The 16575-nt window shown below is 26.6% G+C and overlaps 1 protein-coding gene across 6 annotated transcripts in view; it reads left to right on the top strand.

The window, feature by feature from the left end:
• The window catches only part of LOC112602407 (potassium voltage-gated channel subfamily H member 2), a 115657-nt gene that overhangs the window by 78517 nt on the left and 20565 nt on the right, over positions 1-16575 (top strand). The window lies entirely within an intron of this gene.

Here is a 16575-nt window from a genome sequence, read left to right as displayed (position 1 = left end):
ATTGCAATATATATTTATTATTTTTACTTTTATAGTCAATAACATCTCATAACTGTTGTAATCACATTAAGTTTTACCACGCAGATTTAAAATATTTTACGTTGTGTTATTTTTTTTTTATCTTGAAACATTTTTTTTTTTTTTACCACATATTTTAAATAAAATAACATTTTTATCTTAGTAACATTAGTTAAAATACAAAACCATTAGTATGCTATAAGACTTAAATTTTAGGGCCCCAATTGCATGTCAGGGGGTACTCAGGCAGTAGACACGCCTATGGTTTGAACCAATTAAAATGAAGTATAGTATAGATAAGCTAATGCTAATTCAATACTTCTATTATATATTATGTATTTATAATATAAAAATAAAATTTCTTTAAACAGTAATAAATTTGACAAATTAATTTTTTTTTATAACTCGACAACACCACTAATTAGCTATATCTAAAAGTTTTTTCTCGTTTAAATCGACTTTGTAACACAGAAGTATTAGGTATAAAACTTTTTATATCAGTATATAATACACTTATATTTATGAAATTTAATTCATGTACTATTTTAAACATTTTAATTGAATAATTAATATACAATATAAAATATAGAGTACGAGTATTATATAAAATTAATGATAAGGTATGAACTTAAGTACACCTAATTAGCTGCAATTTATAGAATTATAGCACCCATCACAAGAAATATAAGGATTGATAAAAATTATATCTATTATCACAAGATATAAAAAGATACAAAAAATTAATTACTCATTAATACCCACCCGACACTCGGTAGTTTTACATAAAAATAAAAAAAATACTAGTTTGAAAATAAATAGTTACTTTTGGTTTTTAACACGTTAAATAAGAAATTTATCATAAATTAAAACAAACTAATTAAGTAAAAGTTACATTAAAAGTAACTTTTTAGTTAATTTGAGCTCAGCTTTGCCGATTGGTAGTATTCTCGTGCATACATATATAAACACAAATAATATTTTTACTAAAACATATTATATTATATTGAACAGTACAGTAATTCCAGTGGGGAAAATTATTTAAAATTATGTGAAAGTCAAACATTAGTTACTCACCCACAAATACGCTAGCGACTAGCATATTATAATATTTGCTGATGGTTTATATAAAAAAAATATGAACAATTATTATATGACAGCATTTATAAACTATTTTAGTATGAAAATATTACAAAGTTTATTATATTTTATTTTTTTCATTTGATTATCATCCACAAATCTTTTTTTGATTTATCCGGATTACTATTCGTATTTTCATCCAATTCAATCTAAACAGTTATTTAGAAAATGGGATTTACAGGCTTAACTTCAATATTTTCTTGACCTCTAAAATTTGATGAGAACACAAATGACAATCTCAGTAAATTGTGTTATACGCACTATAAAAGATTGAAGTAAATTAAGTTTATTCCATTTTGATATACAACTGATTAGATACAAAAACATAATATTCTTTTAATGCACATAATGAAGCAGGGGTAAACAAAATTAATTAAAAAGATAATATGAAATAAATTTATTACTTCATAATCATTATATGTAGAGTAGAATTTTGTGGATTTACTGCAGTTTATCTTAATAATGACAACTGATTTAAAATAAACTCTAGCTCTCCCCTTCTCCCTAAAAAAACACCCATTTTATTTTGTTTATAATTAGTATACGTTTTAATATAGAGTCAAGAAAATATTAAATAAAAAGAAACATTGGAAACACAAACAGATTATCTGATTCTATAGTTACCATTTCAATTTTATTATATGATATGCAGTTATATATTATATGTTTTTGTTTAAATTGGTTTATAGTATATGAATATATTAGATAAAAATCAAAATATATTTATAATATAATTATAGTAATTATTTAAATATTTTTTTATTCAGTTAAATATTATGCGTTAAAAATACTAAACATAAAAATTATGAGTATAAATTCATGATTAGAATATAGTATAAGTGTTAACATAAAGAAAAAAAAATTTAATTTTATCAATAATGGTAAAAAAAATAAATACCATGAAAGATTATTGCGCTGAATTTTAAGTTGTATACAGAGGCGTCACCTGTCCGTCTGATGCACAATCAACGAACAGCTTATATTTCACTAAGTGTAGAAAGCTTAAAGTTGTTGAAAACTCATCGTCACGAGAATTAAAATAAATTGAATTACATTTTCGTACTTTTTCTTTTGAAAATGAGTAAATATGTATATATTCTGGTTTTTTTTTATCTCAATGAACTACGTGTGGTTATAAAAAAAAGCGTGGCTTAGCTTTCAAAGTTTTAACAATGTTAATCTATTTCGATAATTTTTCTTTATTTATTTTCTGTGAAAATGTAATTATGTATTTAAAAAAACGGCAGCTTGGATTTTTCATCACTTAAGAGAAAATTGATAATTTATCATCATAAAAATATGCAATAAAATATATGTACAATTTAATTATGCATACTTGATGTTTAAATTAATTTCGTTTAGAAATAATTTATAATATTATTTTATTTTACAATAAATTTTTATACAGTTATGCTACTAGTTGAAGTAAAAAGACTGATTTATTATTATTATTATTTTTTTTATATAGATAAATTTATTATTTTATTATAAAACAAGTTACTAAGTATATTATATTGCTTATCCCTTTCATAAATAATATTTAAAATGATTTAAACCATTATGGGTTAGAATTACAAAAAAAAAAAAAATTAAGTTATATTATGTTTATATAAATTATGAAGAAATATTTTAATCTGATACAAACAAACCAGTTATAAAAATTTGATACAACTGAAAAATTTATATTATTTCATAGTTATGCTATATTTTAAAATGTTTGTTATAAAAAGAATACGATAATATTTTATAATTAAGCTTTTACTATATGTTTTATCGTTATATTTATTTTGAAATGAATAACAATGATCATAATATTATGTTTATTATAAAATGGATACATACACGTTGATTAATGTTTATTTAAATATTGAACGTTTGAAGAATAATAATATTATCATTTATCATTAATCCAACGGCGATATATATAGGCAATTTAGATACTCCCGTATAGAGTACACAATCATTTAAAAAAACTTAATTATATTATATTAATATGTTAAAATTAAAATACTCTCAACAATGCATATCTCAAATTATTATAATATTCGATTGATGTATTGTATATTTAAATTATTTGTTTTTAAATAATCCAATAATTTACCGTTACGTTTTTATTGTTTTTTTAGATTACAATTTATTGAGTTATATTATTTTTTAATACGTTTTATATCTAGGTGTATTTAAAAAAAATTTGATGATGTTTTAATTTGAATGTATAATATTATTATATTATAACAGACAAAAAAAAAAAAAAAAACAAAATCACTGTTTAATAGAATTATAATATATACATATTATGTTATCCACTCTTGGTAATTCAAAATTCAAGAGGGAAATAAATTCATAAAAAAAAAAAAATAATCAAAAACATGAAGCTTAAAGGATAAGATTTTATATTCGTTATATTGTTAAATCAAATCAAGGGTTTAATTATCAATAATCGATATCTTATTATACGCTATTTACAAATATTTATGAATAATTTATTTGTAGTTCGAAACTTGATGAAAATTAGAGGAGAGGACAAACTGAAAAAAACAATATTTACCATTCATAAGGTTCTGGAAAAAATATGAAATTGATGTTTGGTTTAATCGTGACCTTTTTGTCAGGTTTTAAGATGAACTTTGAGTTGATCCTGTATTGCCTTGGCCAACATTCAATATTGAAGTTTTATATTTCTACCGTACATTATTTGATTCATTTTTTCTTTACTTATTTTATGGTATTTATGACACATGTTAGAACTCAACTGTATGGTACAATTTTATATTATTAACTTTATTCCACAGTTATCACAGGTCACATTTATTCGTGTTTTATACTTTAGATTTTTCAGTGACTTATCAGATTTAGGTATTGTCGTTTTTAAATCGATAGTACTTTATTCTTGCTGTATAAAATATCACGTCTTAATATTTTTAATATTGTTAATTGAAATACATGTATATGATGTAATTACAGGGCTTATTAAAAAAAAAAATCCTTAATGATTGTTAAAAGTTTTTTTGATCAAATTGTCTAAACGAGATTACTGTTAATAACTGTTATTACTGTTATTTACTTATTGGTTTATTAATTTTATTTTGTAACTCTCATCGCGCATAATTATTTCAAATATATTAATTCAATCAATAAAGCAATTTTTCATTAGTTTTAAACGAATAAAAATGTGAATAAAATATCGTTGAATGAAACTAGAAATATTATAAAAAGTAATCACGTTTGGAGTTGAAAAAAATAAAATGATAACCATAATTTACTAAAGAAAATTAAAGATTTTGCACCCTTGAAGTTTATACTTAAATTACACTCCGAAGATTAAATGAATCGTCGTGTTAGTTCAAATTAATTGATGCTTGTTCAATCAAAATACACCTGCAAAAATTAATATTAAATATTTATTTATTAATTATTACTTATTACTCTTTGTTTCGAATATAATAAATACATTTACGTCTCGTCCTTGTAATAGTAATTACGTAAACTAATTATTCATAGCACCAAATAAATTAATATTTAATTTTTCAATGAATACAACGGTATGCAATTTAATCAATGATTTAAATATGAGAGCACGTAAACGACGTATGGGACTTAATAAGTGTGACAAGATTGACATTACAGGAACTATGCACCACCTTATTTCGCTCGTGTAAATTATAAATTATTTTATAAGCGCGCTTGATTAATTCTTTTGTAATTCTTTTTGATTATTCAACGTATTATTATTTTATTTGTTTACAAAAATTGACATTATAAACTAATTAAGTTTTTTCAACCATACTCGTAAGTATTTATATTGTACACTGTATATGCATTGTACTATCCACTGATCAACATTTTTAATAAAATTATTATAATTAGCATACATTTTTAGAATTGTTGTTTATATGCAAATGTATTTTTTTCACGCGAGAATTCGAACATTTTGAACAAAACAAATCCCATTAATATACGAAGGAAAATAACCGAGATTATATCACACAATAAACATTGTTCTCTATTTTTATATTCTAAAAGTAAATAATATTGTTATAATTTAAATAATATTATGAATTTAAGAATAAACAATTTGTTTTCTCTATTGTATAGAGTAGGAATATTATATTGTAAATGTTTTATTTTGTATTTAACATTTATACCTATACAAAAAAAAAAAAAAAAAACTTGAATTATAAAACTATTCTCATGAACAATTTTAAATGTGTTATTTAGACAATTTAATTATTAAACGTTTGGCCATACTTATCTAATATACATAAGATACTGCATTTAATTAAAATTATATCTACTGCTTGAAAATTCTTTACTAATATTTCAATAAAAACGCAAAAAAGAAAATAGTTAATTTTCAAATGAAAAACTCATAATATTTAAAATTACAAATCTTAAAATGTTTTCTTTGTTTTATTTTAAAATAAATGAATAATTCGTTTTTTTATAACTAAGAATAATATTCATATTCTATTTTTATAAATATTTCCAAAAATATATATTCTTTTATTTTTTAGTTAAATTTTTTTATAATTGATCTTCATTTTATAGTAAGTTATCCAACTGATTATTTTTATTTGAAAATAGTCACTCATATTTTTATTCATATTTCTGAAAACAAATATATATATATTGTATTAAAATATTGATATAGGGATATATAAATAATAAACTATTGGTTTACTAGCAATAAATCACTTAAAGTTGAGACAAAAATTGCGAAGTAGTAAAGAAGTCACTTTATTTTCGTACACGTTTTTACTTATACTCTCACATATATTATTATCATTTCTTTAAATTTTAAACGACTTTATCTACCTATGATAGTAGTAGTAATATTTCAAAGCTGGATACTAGTATCTACATCGATACATAATTTATATGTATAAAAAAGTTGGTTATATTTAAAAAAAAAAAAATAAATAAATAAATATTGTTATTTAAAAATTGTGGTTCGATAAAGATAAGAAGGTAAAACATGAAATATTATAAATATTATTGTAAATTATATTAAATTAAAGTATCAAGAGTATTGGGCTTACTTTGTATTACTTTATTAATGTATAGTGTATACTATTAAATAAATAAGATGTATCTATAATTAATTGAACTTATAAATTAATTCCACCCATAAAAAAACTAACTCAAATATTTTATCAGACTTTTCATGTGAGTTAATTGTTGTTTTTTTTACGATCATCAATTAAAACATATTATTTAATAGTAAATTTTATGATTTTATTCTTGTTTTTCAGTTATTTTGTATAATAGATTTTTAAATCAGATAGTTTTTTAATTAATATGAATATTTATGAAACATCATAGGTATAACATTATTATTATTTTGAGAACAATTAAGTCAGTATTACAACGCTAAACTAAATGAATGGAGCTTGGTCCATTGAAAATATTATTAATATATGTATATATATATATATAAGTTTTAGCATAGTTTTTCAAAAGGCCAAAAAACAATTATCATTGAAACAATCACAGTGAGAAACAATTGTTTACACAGTTTAATAAATATTTTTTGTTTTTTTTTTTTTTTAAATTAATAATACAATTATTTTGTTATATAACAATTTGTAGTTCCATATTATAAGCAGTATTTAGTATTTAATATCATTCAAGTGAATTCTTATTTTAGTATCGACGTGTCTTTAACAGATGTGGTATGACTTACAGTTGATTATCTAATAATAATATTTTAAATATCTCTGTATTATATAATTTTTTTATAATGGATACAAAAACATCTTATTATCTTCGTGTTAAGCTTTTTCGAATAATATATAATAGTATTAAAATATATTACATTATGAGTTATTGATATTTTTAAATAACATGTCTTTTTCGAATTAAGACAAACACAATATGCTAATACTATTAAACAGTATAATATATTGATATAAAAAATTTACCTATATAATATTTGACGCAATCTGTAGGAATGTTTGTATCTTTATTTTGAACTAAAACTTACAAAATTCATGGAAAACGAATGTTTTAGTATTAATTTGCTTGTAAGAAAATTGGATAAAACCCACCTCTATATTATACGTATAAATTACAATATAATGATTTAAAATTTACAGTAAATATGGGATAACTATGAATAGACTGTCAACATACTAATTATTTTGTTGTGTTAAATTAAAAATATTAAATTTCATACGTTTAGATTAATTTGGTTCAGGTGTACTTATTTTCTATACCAATATTATACTGCATCCGTTTTTATTATTATAGCTATTGTTGAATAACCCCTAAGGATTGTTATTGTTATACATATAATATTTATGAAATTGTTAACTCGGGTATTTGTTCACAAACTGTAGTTAAGTTCTAAACCACATTAAGAAATACACGTTATGATCAAAACGTGTAAATAATAAATGAAAAAATAAGTATGGATTCGAGAAAAACTAATAAGTTAAACAATATATTTTAATAATAACACAGTATTATATTTTCATAAAACTACATTCATATCATATATTCATTCATAGTCTTCTGTACTATACACTTAATGCTATTGTTGCGTTCAAATAACTGCGAAGCTCATCTAACTAGCGAATAAATAAGACATTACAAATAGGCTGAATGTTTGTATATGTGCATAATATATTAGTACTTACACATATAATGTTCACACCTTATTTATTATGAATTGTGGTAATAATTTATTTTAAACAGGTGGCTCATTTGATAGCTTTATCCTGTCATTCAGTTAAATACAATCCAACGTCTGTATATTATAGTATATTCATCAACAAAAATTACGGTGTTGAACATGTGGTTTTTTTAACGTAGTTCTCATTTGTTAGAATAGCATACTTAATATTTTATATGATTACACATCTTCTCATTTGTAGTTCTAATGACGGATTTGACCTGTCACAATTAACGAACCACGCAAATTAACTATTATTAAATAAAGTAATATAACTTACTATTGTCCAACGTATAATAAATAAATATATAATATAGTCATTAATAGAGTTTTTTTAACGTTTTATTCACTCGTCCGTGATTGACCTTATGTAATTGTTCGACGACCATACTTATATCTTCAAGGTATTAAAATATAGATAAAATAATAGTATAATATAGGAGTATAGGAAAATAAAAACAAGATAAACTGAGTACTGCTATAAATAAATAGGTATTTACTAATAATATACTTTAGATCTGATTATTTGAATCTGAGTGGTTGCACATTCATTATATTAGAGGTAGAAATTTGGTCAAGTATGATGAGCCTACCAATCACTCTATACATTTATTATGCATAATGTGATGGTAACGAGTAACCCATTCATAAAACGCACTCTTCACAACGTCTTCGGCAATACTTGAGTCTTTATTCGTTTTATCATAATATAGATCGTATAAAGTCTATCGGTAATAGACCGTAAATTGGAGTTAAAATTGTGTGAACCGTGTCAATAGTATGCCCATAGCATTACGTATTACAGGCGATACGCCTTTATATTATACAGTATATACAGTTTATGTGTGTATCTAAGTCATAGTGTGTGGATGTGTGGGGGTATTTGTTATAATAATACCACTAATAATAATAATAATAATAATAATAATATGCAATATTATCGTGAAAAGGGTGAAGCTATCGGGGTCCACCCCCGAAAATGGTTTTTAGGTCGATTAAATGATTTTGATTCCTACCTTTTGAACACGATTTCTATAGCAGTTCACGTATGTAGTAATGAAAGAAAATCAAAAACAGAGCACACTAGGAAAAACCGACGGGTTTAATAGTGAAAACGATATACGCGCCAGGAGTTCTGTCGTCGAATCACGCTTTTACGACGTAACGAATCCGCTCAAACCATACACGACGTTCTTAACGACAATATTACGTTACGACGACGACGACTATAATAATATATAATTATTATTATTAATGTCCTCGGAGATGTTTAAACGACGTACAGTTAAAGCCGTACCGATTGCATTTTAAGTCACAGTACGACTCCCCAACCAACGAGAAACGTTCAATCAGCCATACGTTCATTATTTATCTACGTCTGGCGTATAGCTTACCGACTGCCCGACGATCCAACCGACTGTTTCTGAAAATATCAAAGGTATTTTAGAGCTACGTGTCATAGTCGGCGTTTGTTATTCATTATGGTTTAGATTTTGGTACTAATTTTAATACTGAAAAAAAAAATGCCATTAATATCTGGAAATATCTACGATAAAAATACGCTTAAAAATTGTTAACGGTTTAATCTTTAATGGTTTAAAAGATTATACAACGGAACTGTGTTATTATGAACAGTGGTGATTTTTTTCCTAAAAACAATTTAGAATACAATAATTTGAATAAAATGGAATTATTGGTATCGCGTCTTAACTCCTCTATTATTTGTAAACGTAAAAACGGCAAGCGACGGTTATCACACGTTCGACCAATCACTATAAATGTAAATTTATTAACATCGTGCTGGTTTTTATTACAGAAAATCATTTTATGCATCTTTAATTCGCTTTCGCGAATTGTACATTTATTTTCACTCAGATCGTGTAGAATATTCCAAAAACTTATAGAGATCTGTTCGAAAAACAACGTTAAATTATCGCTGGACTCTAAAACGAATTTTGCGCCAACGGACCTGCGTTTCCAAACACCACGAAAGCGCACGACAGCGCATTATTATCCCAGCCCTAGTTATCACTGTCCTCCGAGGTAATCGTTTCGTGGGATCGATTACCGTGCTCAGCGGTCGCCGTGGTCACACTGTGCGATTTTGGCGAGCGCGCGCGACGAGCACCGCCGCCTACGCCGCGGTCGCCGTCAAGCGGTAGGCTCGCGTGCGCGATGCGGCCGACACATTGCTGGGTTCTCGCTGCGAGCGTCGGGTCGCGCGAGTGCCGTTTGCCGCGCCGAATGCGCCGAAAGTGCACCGCGATCGCGCGCACAGGCTGTCCCGACACCTGTAAAATTGTACGTACGGGCGCGATAACAGTATAGTATATAGTGTACCATCGCCGTCCGGACGGGCTTTCCGGTCCGCGGCACGCCATGGGGGATGATTGCGACGATCAGGAAATGCCTCTTGTGCCGCGACGAGACGACGGTGGTGGCGGCGGCGGCGGCCGAAAGGCGTCCGTGGTGGTAACGATGGTGCCGAGGGATGGGTATGCGTACGGAGCGTCGTCCAGTCTGCGGCTGGTTAAGCAGCCGTCGCAGCCGCCGTCGTCGTGTTCGTCGACCGACGGCCGGACGTCGAACGACCGGAAGAAGAGCTCGGCCAACGGCGGGTTCGCCATCAAGTCGCCGTCCAAGTCGGCCCATTCTTCCGTGTCCGGCAAGACTTCGGCTCAGGTACGCGGCTCTAGCTAGGGTCTTAGGTGCGAGAAACCGGTTTCCGGAGAGCCTCCCCCACCCACCAACCCGTCAATCTCAAATTTCAAGTCAACGCGGCACGTACGTCCGACGTAAAAACCGTTGTCGGAACTTCCCCGGGTTGATTAGCCTGTTCACAATCACCATCATTATAAACGGTTCATTAATCATTACGATATTGATTTTGTTTAGATGGAAACAGCCTTTTTTTCGTTTCACATACGTATTTAGATAAAATAATATCTAAAAAATGACTATTAGTAGTATTATTTGTGGGTGTTTTCTCTTTTATATGACTCTTTGGAAAGCCAAATATTGTAAAATATAATGACACGAGTAACTTTTGAAATTTCAAACAGTTTTCAGTATAATAATTTTAACGGAAAATAATTTTTTTTATTTAAAAAAAATTGAATTTTTGACAAAAATAAAACAATAATTATAAAAATCATGAAAGAGGGACATTTTCAAAAAAAATTTGAACCTTTAACAAATTATTTTAACTATATTGTAACTATGATATTTAATGACTTAACTATTTTCACGATATCTATTACAATAGAACACTCTCATAACCATCTACTATTCGATTCAATAATTTCGCGATAATATACCGTATAAACAATATTATGATAATAATAATGTAATATTATGTTTCTGCGCCGTGTACGCTCTTACTCGTCCGAAATTTCCGTTTTGTCGTCGTTATAGTCGTTTGCTCTCTCGACAAAATAAAGCTTTTCGACCGCTCTCTTCAACAAAACACTCTCCGAATAACAATGATAATAATATACAACAAAAACTGCTGATAACGGCATTACATTCGTATAATATTATTTTCAAAGTTATATTTATATATATATATATCTGTATCGATTGCCGTGTGTCCGGGGGTGCGAACGGGGCGGGGCGTTTTCTGTGTTGCATAGCCTCCCCTCTCCTTAACCCACTTTCTATCCCATGGAGTACTTGACGAGCTCCAGCAGTGGTAGAAGAGGAGAGTAGCGTTTTTTATTCCGCAGCTGCAATAACCCATCTCCACGCTGTGAAAAATTAATTTTGAAAGAAAAAAAGTACAACACAATATTAGTGTAATATTGAAAAATTATTAAAACAATATTACAGCCGCCGTCCCCTTAAGTGTCTGCACATACCAGCGAACTATATTTACGAATATTTTCGTCAGCGTTGGGATAGGTTAGGTGAGTTTGGTCAGGTTGGTTCTTTGTGGTTGTCACCGTTATCTATATAGTACTATATATTATTAAGGCGTTGGAGCACCCTATATTTTTTGTGATTTTAGATGTTATTGTAATTTATTAGCTTCTCTTCTAGAATATTATACAAGGAAAATATTTTTTGATCTTATTAATTTAATACCTTAAAATTAGAATTATTCAAAAAATAAAAATATTATTTTTATTTCTATATGCACTTTAGGTTTTAAACGATAAATATTTACTTTTCCTACAAATTTCAGGGTTAAAAAAGTTAATGAATATGAATGTTTTGGTAAAATTTAAATTGGACCATTTAGAACGTTTCAAAATATCTTTCTCTTTTTAACAGTTTCTATTAGTTAGTTAGTAGGTTTATGGAATGATTCTAAGTATTATTTTAAATAATTTAAAATTTTAAGTGATTTTAGATCCATCACACTAACGTTATCTATGAACATTATATTTATTCCAAATGTTAAGAAATGTTAAGCTTCAATAGTCTTAATTTTAATTTTTATGCGGACCAAATGGTATACTTAGGTTCAAACGGAAATCCAGTTATAGGCGTTTATTACATACTTATATTGTGCATACATAGGTGAGCATGCAAGAATGCTGGTAAAATTATTTCTGTTTCCGTACTGCTCCACAAATCGTCTTCTCGTCCGTCAAGTCGTCCTGCAAATTAGATTATTTAGGAGAGAGGGGGCTGTTATGCGGCATGATCAGACCTCTATATTCACCGACTACTACTGCTGATACACTTATGGCTGTGGAGTGCATAATAATAATTATTATTTGCACATTGTCTGCGTCTAAATGGAAATACATTGCGCTTAATAATATTGGAGTTTACGATAAGCCCGACAGTGGCTCGAGTATATATTATTAAGCTGTACTTAATGTTTATGAAATATATTTTAATATCGTAGTCGTCGTAGTTGCGGGGAAACTTTGGTGTACGTATTATATATTCAAACTTTAGACGCGTCTTATCGGTTATTCCTTTTTCACCAACCTACGTCTATAATACACATACGCTGCCAAAGATTCGGTTTATGGATTCGACCCGTAGTCGTAGTCAAGGAAATATCGATAAAAATAAACAAAAAAAAATATTTAAAACCAATATTATTATTTATTTTATCCGACCATTATTATTACCGATTTCGTTGGAAATAGCATGATCCCACTGCGGCTTATTGCTATTACAATAATAATAATATTATATGAAATATTACTACCACGTATGTAATCCCAAAATAAATTATTTGGCTACATAATATTATGTACGCGTCTCGAAAATGCTCTCGCCTTTACACTATATCATATTATTTTCCATTATATTCCTGTTTCTAAAAATCGCTCAGTTTATACAGGTAATAATGTACACTTATAATAATAAGGGTTTAATACGATTATTTTTTTTTATATATATTTTTTTTTGAATAAACGCTTTCACAAATTGCAGAATACCACATGTTATCTTGTTAGCGATGACGAGTTATCGTGTAAAACAATAAATAATTCTTAGAGAAATGTAATGCACTTTGATAAATGCGATCGTTGGTGCGTACAACAAAATATAAAGACGTTTTATACGTTACTTTACTAGTGAATAGATAGGAATTGTTAGCATTGTGTTATTTATCGTATAGACGTTAAGTGTAAATGCAAAGTTTAAATTCTATATTATTTGTACAAAAGGATAAAACCTCAGTGATGTATCATAATATATGTACGTAGGTACTGAACAGTTTATATCGTAAGATTTTTATCATAACTTTTTTAAATTGTATGCGATGTCATGTTTCTTATTTTAAAAGTTTATTTATTGTTGAATCATATTAAAAACCTTATGTGTATTATAAAGTCATTTGGAAAAAAATTGTTTTTTCGTGCTTTTAAATAATAATAATAAAAAAAAACAGCTTTTTAAAGGTATACTGCAAATTTGTTTCATGTTCTAATAATCAAGTACTCGCAGGGGATAGCATAAATGATTTTATTACACCTCTTTTATCATGAAATGTCTTGTATATTTATAAATATATATATATATATATATATATATATATATATATAAGTGCTTTCTAAGAGATTTTTAAATAAGACCCTTACAATATATCTATCTATATATACATAAATATTTTTTTAACGATAAAAATAACTTTAACGTGCTTATGGCATCATTGTATTAGTATCACTAAAAACATATAAATAGCTAAAATATCATTATAATGCCTATATTATTTTGCAAACACTTACGACGATTTTGTCTCACACAAATCGTAAATTATACATAATATACATATTACATGACAAAATGTGAGTTTCGTTGGTACTGAGGTAGGTATTCGATTCTAATAATAACTTGCGTTTTACTGAAACTCCGTGTGTATACCAATATACATATATATATGTTATAATATAATTTGGGTTATTATTATATGTGTTTCCAATACGGTAAAATCTCGTTTACGGACTGTATACTTTCAAAGTCGAATGGAAGAAAAACCATTCTAATAATAAAATTTAAAACCCTCCTAATAGTGGATACCATTATTAAATTCACCTTTATATGGTGTCCGTTATTGAGATGTTTCACTGCAGAAGTATTGTTTGATTTTTTTTTTAAGTTATCTATTGTTCATATCTTCCGTTTTATACAAACAATCGCAAATCATCTATTTATTATTATAATTACATCGATGAGTGTATGATGGATTTTTTGATGTGTCCATTTAACGCTGAAGTATATTGTGCCATAAAATCAATCCTTTATAATTAAAATATCAGTTAAAAATAAATAAACACAATAATTGGATAAAGGCTTGAACACTTTTTTACCGGACTACTAAAAACTTAAGTATTTTAACAATGAGTAGGATAAATATTTTCGAAGTTTAACATTGTTTTAATTCCCGCTGTGGCAATAGCTATGTGTCAAGTGCTTAGTATAGTTTGAGGTTTACATAACCATTTATTTATCAACTTTTTTGGTATTGATTTCGATCGTTGAAAAACATATTTTGTTTCTTTAGTTTTTGCACGAACATTAGTAATGAATGCTAATCATATTGTGTTTTGTTGTAAAACTTTCGATGACAACGACGGGTATTCAATCAATAACAGTACCTTCCTTTTGAGGTGTGTGTTTATACTGAATTGTTTTTTTTCTAGAGTAGCGAAACGGTGTTTTTTTCTAAAAAAATTATATATTTACTTCTATACTTATGCCCAAAGTCTTGGAATTATTTAATTTGATAAAGATAAAATTATTTTAATAAACTTATAACAAAAAAATATTAAGTACCTACTTACTTCAGGTATTATATTACATTAGTTGATCTATAAAAACAGTTAAAATATAAAACCTTATGTTTCATATACTACAGGTTTATTATTTAATTAATTAGTTATGTATTGCAGTTTACAACATATTAAATTACTATACAGTATATAATAAAAAAATCAATAAATATCTCTAAATGCCTAAGTGTTGTAAAAAAAAAAAAAATGTTTTAATGTATTGATCTATAATTATAATAATGTTAGTAGTCATAAGTCATAAACAATATCAATGTAAAAGTATCTAATTTATTAAATTATTTTGAGTACGATACAAACATATACTTTAGACTTTATAAAACATTGAATTGAATAGTTTAAGTTTTTGGGTTTCATTGATCAAATTAATAATAGAAATCATATAATTTAACCATTTCTAAATTATTATGGTATTATATTATTGTGTTCTAAAGTATTTATAAGAGCATGAACACAGAAAAATCCCTAAAAAATATTAGTTTTTTTTTTTTTTTATAAAGTTATTTTAAATTATAGGTGGTACTTACTTACTGAGTAGGTACTAACAGTCTAATAATCAGTCTCTAAAATACCTTTTACAAAAATTAACTTTCTGCAGTAATGGTATTAAATATTTTATTTAAACTGTATAGAGTTAAAACAACAATACATTAAAAAAAAAAAGACCATTATAAATTACAACTGATAAATAAAATATTAAAATAGAAACTTAAAATAATAAAATATCATATACAATGAAGCATTCCTTAATGGACACTTCCAAATAGTAGACATTTTTTTTTTGAACGAGAAAATGTTCACTACATATTTATAAAAAAAAACCTTAAAATACAGGTCACTGTAAACAACGCACACGCTAATGTTTAAATTTTGATATTCTTATCATAATAATCATCTAAGTATATCTTATTACAATGTACAATTTTCATTTTTACACATAATCTTACTGTTATAGTTTATCCTATTCGATGTAAGAAATAACCATCTCATTTGGTAACTCATTTTGTTTTAAAATATAATTCATACATAATATGTGTATCATTTTTTTCATTTACCTCCCTATCCCCTCTAAATAGTAGAGACCTTCAAATAGTGATCATAATTTTATTTAGGGACGGAAAGCGTCTGTTATTTAAAGGTTTCGTTTTATTATGAGCTTATTAGGAAATGTGTAAATTTATATTTATTATTTATATATAATTAATATTTTAAAACAGACTCATAGTACTAATTTCGTTTCATAAGCTAAATTATAAAAAATGTTAAATTTTACATAATTGATGTAAATTTTTTATGTTTTTTCCATTAGATTAAAATATTTAACTTAAAAGTATAAAAAAAAAAAAACTTTAATTTATTCAATTGCAAGAAATTTTTAACTATGAGTTATCGTTATGTTTATTGTCTTAGACAATTTCATTAAATAAAGTAAATAAACTTTTTATTTAACAGTGAAATACAGTGAATACGGTGTTAAAGTTTAATTTAATACTA

Source organism: Melanaphis sacchari, unplaced genomic scaffold, assembly GCF_002803265.2.
Source record: "Melanaphis sacchari strain LSU unplaced genomic scaffold, SCAv2.0 Contig0_pilon_pilon, whole genome shotgun sequence".
In the NCBI taxonomy this organism is placed as follows: domain Eukaryota; kingdom Metazoa; phylum Arthropoda; class Insecta; order Hemiptera; family Aphididae; genus Melanaphis; species Melanaphis sacchari.
Note: the sequence above shows the minus strand (reverse complement) of the source record. Positions and strands in the feature narration are given on the sequence as shown.